Source organism: Triticum dicoccoides, chromosome 7B (assembly GCF_002162155.2).
Source record: "Triticum dicoccoides isolate Atlit2015 ecotype Zavitan chromosome 7B, WEW_v2.0, whole genome shotgun sequence".
In the NCBI taxonomy this organism is placed as follows: Eukaryota; Viridiplantae; Streptophyta; class Magnoliopsida; order Poales; family Poaceae; genus Triticum; species Triticum dicoccoides.
Window position 1 is genome coordinate 625,460,365 of NC_041393.1, and position 5,964 is coordinate 625,466,328.

Consider the following 5,964-nt stretch of genomic DNA (forward strand, 5'->3'; position numbering starts at 1 on the left):
GGGGGCGACGGGGGCGGCGACGACGTATCGCGACAGGGGCGGCAACGACGGCGACAGGGGCAGCAACGACGGCGACGGGGGCGGTGACGACGGCGGCGGGGGCGGCACGACGGTGACGGGGGCGGTGATGGGGGCGGCGCGTGGACGGGCGCGACGAAGATGAAGATGATAACTGAAATTTTCGCAAGTGCTGGTTATATAGGGGAGGCCTTTGGTACCGGTTGGAGACAGGAACCGGTACTAAAGGTTAAATTTGGCCAGGCGAAGCGGCGGGAAGCGACCTCCTTTAGTACCAGTTTGTGGCTCCACCCAGTACTAAAGACCCACCCTTTAGTACCGGTTTGGGCCACGAACCGGTACTAAAGTGGGTGCGCTCCCGTTCCACAGTGCTCACTATTTAGTCCCACCTCGCCGAGCGAAGGGTAGCCGCACTGGTTTGTAAACCCAGCCGCGGCTGCTCCTTCGAGCTCCTATATAATGCAGGCCTCTGGGCCTAACTGTGCCGCGTTGCCCTATGAGCCTACTGGGCCTTATGGACCTGCATAAGCACGCCCAAGGCCGAGCAGGCCCACTGGGCAGCGCGGAAATAATTTTTTTCATATAATTTTTTTTCTTTTGTGGTTTATATATTTTCTTCTACTTATTTGTGAGTAGTTTTTTTGCTGTATTTAGAGTTTCTTATGTTTAATATTAGTGTGTTTTATCATTATATTCATATTTGTAGTGATTTTTTAGTTCATTTTGTAGTGCTTTTCACTGTCACGGTGATTTAGCTCTGAAAACAAATCAGTAAATGCATAAAAAATAGCAAATTATGTCAGAAAGGGTTGAAAGTTGATGACGTGGATTTGAATTATGCATATGAATGCAAAAAAAGTCGGGAGTTGCACTAAGTTATTAAAATATTGAATAGCCGGTGTAACAGATGAGTTTCCGTCCGAAACCCTGATACTTCGAAAGAGATTGTCCAGTTTGTACACGAAGTGCATCCAGTTTTTGCCGTAATCCTCTCTACCTTTTTGCACATGCTATGCGGGTGAAATGATGATACCTTGCCAAGTTTCAACCTTTTCAGAGTTCATTTTGTAGTGCTTTTCACTTTCATGGTGATTTAGCTCTGAAAACAAATCAGTAAATGCATCGAAAATAGCAAATTATGTCAGAAAGGATTGAAAGTTGATGACATGGATTTGAATTGTGCGTCTGGACGCAAAAAAGTCCGGAGTTGTACTAAGTTATTAAAATATTGAATAGCCGGTGTAACACATGAGTTTTCATCCGAAACCCTGATACTTCGTAAGAGATTGTCCAGTTCGAACCGGCTCTTGTGTAAACATGTAAAAATATACATAAAAATACATTGATCAGTACTGCCTTTCAGCCAAAACGTGCTACTGCTACCGAGAAATACATCAAAAATACATTGATCATCAATGATCTTTTTTGTACAATATGAATTGTCAATATGAGTCCTCTCAGGTAGGAACCGGAGAAGACTCATATTGCGGCCACAAATTCTACACATAGAGTTCAATGAAGACCAAGTGGTTGTGATAGTTTGAGAAGCAACATATTTAAGGTGGTAAAAACTCTGTTAACGGAGCAAGGTGGGACTAAAAAACCGATGTCAACTAGGAACCTCTAGTACCGGTTTGTGGCATGAACCGATATAAAGGTTCTGGTGGGCCCCCAGCCTGACCACAGCCTGCAATAGCCACTTTAGTACCGGTTCGTGGCTCGAACCGGTACTAAAGGGTCGCCACAAACCGGTACTAATGATCTCCGCCCCCCCCCCTAGCCGTTTGGACCAACACTAATGATCACATTAGTGTCGGTTTTGTTACAAACCGGGACTAATGTGCTTCACATTAGGCCCTTTTTCTACTAGTGCATATTTGTGAGGAAAGATTTTATTAAAAACAATCATCCTCCAACTGAGAGCAACTTGCCTTTCCAGCCGCTCAAGAGTTTCTCTAGCCGCTCCTCTACATGCTTCCACTCTGCAATGGTGAGACGCCGATAATGAATACCAATTCCCAAATATTTATTGGGAATTGTCCATGTGCACAACCAAAAATGTCAGCATAATCGGCCGCTGCCTCAACGGCTTCTCCAAAGCAGAATAGTTAACTTTTATGGAATTTAATCTTAAGACCCGACATTTGCTCAAACGCTGACAATAGAAGGTTCAGGTTTCTAGCCTTGTCTAGGTCATGTTCCATAAAGAGAATTGTGTCATCGACATATTGCATAATAGAGAGATCACCATCCACTAGATGTGGCACTACTCCTGTAATCTTGCTGTCCTGCTTGGCACGCTCAATCAAAATAGCCAACATGTTAGCCACAATGTTAAATAACATTGGGGATATGGCGTAACCCTGTTGTAGTCCTTTTTTTGTCTGAAAGTAATAGCCAACATCATCATTGACTTTGATGGCCACACTACCTTCAGTTACAAAATTTTGGATCCACTTGCGCCATTTATGGAGAAGCCTTTCATCCTTAGGGCCTATTGGAGGAAAGACCATTTGACCTTGTCATAGGCTTTTTCAAAGTCTATTTTGAATACTACTCCACTCATGTGTTTTCCGATGCATCTCATGGACGGTCTCATGTAGGATTACTACGCCATTGCCTATGTTCCTTCCTTGCATGAAAGTTGTTTGAGATGGCCGGACAACATGGTCAGCTACCAATTTTAATCTATTCATCGCCACTTTGGTGAGAATCTTAAAGCTGACATTAAGGAGGCATATGGGTCTGAACTGTTGAATCCATTCGGCCTCCTTAATCTTTGGCAACAAGACAATCTCACCCAAATTAAGTCTGAATAGGTCAAGTCGGTTAGCATGAAAACAATTGAACAACTCCAAAAGGTCAGACTTGATGATATTCCAGAAATTCTAATAGAATTCTGTGGGGAAACCATCAGGGCCTGGAGCTTTGTTATGTTCCATTTGGAACACCATAGCTCGCATCTCCTCTTCTGAGAATGGTGCCATTAGGATATCGTTTTCTTCTGTCGTGACATGTGGAATATCATCTGTTCAGGTCTCATCAAGGGTGAAATTCCCTTTAGTCGGCGCTCTGAAAAGAGATTTGTAGTATTTGGTGATATACTTTTTGAGCTCCTCCTGACCTTCGATCCTCCCCTCATCTTGTTGGAGACTGTAAATATATTTCTTCCCATGCCGCCCATTGACGACCAATTGGAAGTATCTTGTATTACTATCACCCATCAAAATGAAATCAACTTTGGATCTCTGGTAGTATTTGATCTCCACTTCTCGCATTAGATGGGCAACCATTTCATTAGATTGATTTTTCAATTCAATCTCTTACTGAGATAATGTGCGCGTCTCTGCAATTTTGTCGAGGTCATCAATGATGGTACAGAGCCTTTGTTTTTTCATTTTTATAAATTCCGTTGCTGTGTTTTGCCCATCCAGAGAGGTGTCGCCCCATGGCTCTTATTTTAAAGATCCATCGCTGAATAGGTGTACGACCAACAGCGGGCCTCTCCCAAACATTCTTGATTATGTCTACGAATCCATCCCTATGCAGCCATCCCAATTCAAATTTGGAAGGGTGCCGGGTGGCTGGGTTCGTAAAGTTAGAATCCAGAATGATGGGTGCATGATCCGATAAGGCCTCGATACGCTCTAGGGCTCGCATGGTTATCGGAGGAAATTTTACTTCCCATTCGGTATCCATTAGTACTCTATCGAGTTTCTCATATGTCGGCACAGATCAGTTGTTCGCCCAAGTGAACTGACACGCCGACATACTGGCCACCCGAAGATCCAAATTTCCTATCACATCACTGAATAGGAAAGGCCAATGAGTGTCAAAGCGGTCATTATTTTTCTCTTCCTGATACCTCGGAATGTTAAAGTCCCCTCCAATAAGCATTGGGTATGGGTTATTCTTAGCCAGGTTAACTAATTCCCGAAGGAAAGCAGATTTATGCTCATCTTGGGCAGCCCCATAGACAGCGACAAGAGTCCATGTAAAATTATCAGCTCTATTCCGCAGGTGAAATTTTATATGAAATTCACCGATCGAAAAAGCCAACAAGTCCATGGTTGTTGTCATTATCCCAAGAAGGATTCCTCCAGATCTTTCATGAGCTGGTAGACTATGCCATGTGTAGTCGAAACCACCTGATAGGTGATCGAGGACATGCGGGCGAAAGTCACACTTGCCAGCCTTGGAAATTGCCACAAAATCCAAACCATGTTCCCGGACACAATCACTGACGTGTTTATGTTTAGACAAGTCTTTCTGTTAGATCAGGACATAAAAATGGAGATATACCGAAGGAATATGTGGGTCGGCACTGGAGATGCCCTAAGTAGATGGCATATTTTCGAGAGTATCTCACCCTATCCAACCGACCAACATGCACATGTATATTGGTCAAAACATTTACAAACATATTGCAATGCTATAACCAATGTTACACGAGACACACTCCTTGAGATACAAAACCAAGATTCCGACTCGCGGCACGGATGTACGACGCATAAAATGCATGCTCCAAATCCTCCGTCGTGATCAGCTAACAACAACAACAACAAACAACAAGAAAGCCTTTAGTCCCAAGCAAGTTGGGGTAGGCTAGAGGTGAAACCCATAAGATCTCGCAACCAACTCATGGCTCTGGCACATGGATAGCAAGCTTCCATGCACCCCTGTCCATAGCTAGCTCTTCGGTGATACCCCAATCCTTCAAGTCTCTCTTAACGGACTCCTCCCATGTCAAATTCGGTCTACCCCGCCCTCTCTTGACATTCTCCGCATGCTTTAGCCATCCGCTATGCACTGGAACTTCTGGAGGCCTGCGCTGGATATGCCCAAACCATCTCAGACGATGTTGGACAAACTTCTATTCAATTGGTGCTACCCCAACTCTATCTCGTATATCATCATTCCGGACTCGATCCTTCCTCGTGTGGCCACACATCCATCTCAACATACGCATCTCCGCCACACCTAACTGTTGAACATGTCGCTAACAACACCAAAGAATTTTCAAGCACAATGGTCCATATACTAGTAGAAAAAGACCCATTTGTCCCGGTTCTAGAGGTCCTTTAGTCCCAGTTCTGAAACCGGGACTAAAGGATCGTTACTAAAGGCTCCCCCTTTAGTCCCGGTTCTTATACGAACCAGGACTAAAGGCCCTCCACGTGGCCGCTTTCTGGAGCTCCACCTTTAGTCCCGGTTGGTAACACCAACCGGGACTAAAGATTTTTTTTTGAATTTTTTTCTTGATTTTCAAATTTCTGAATTGTTTTACAATTTAATCTCTAATCACCACTCACCACTGCTCAATTTAACCTCTAATCTCTAATCACTCCTCATCATTTCAAATCATCTAACTTCCTGGCCGGTCACCCATCCTCTCACTACTCCAGCCTGAGCATGCTTAACTTTCGGGTTCTATTCCCACTCGTTTCCAAGTCTGCACTTGTTGTTTTCCTGATAATAGTAAGATGTCAATCCTGTTAACCCTCAGGAGTTTAGCTTGAGCATGAAGTCACGCGTTTCACTGTTTGAGTTTGAAACTATTATTCTAAAAAACAATAATTATTTAGTAACAATAATATTTCTTGAATAAGTAGTTTGACCATAGTTTGACCAGATTTGACCAAAATTCAAAATGCGGAAATAATTATTTAGTAACACTAATATTCTTGAATAATTAGTACCGCCAATACTTCTTGAATAAGTAGTTTGACCAGATTTAACCAAAACAAAAAAAACTGAAATTTGAGCATAACTTTTTTTTCCTTTTTGAATTTGAGGATTCTAAAAATTTGCAAACAGGCCTACGGCTGTCACTTTTTTGCAAAACATGTCCAAATTTAAGTTTTTAAATTTTCCTAACTAATAGATATAGTAACATGACTACATCTCGAAGGATTTTAATTTTTGAAGTTTTTATCATTTTCTTTT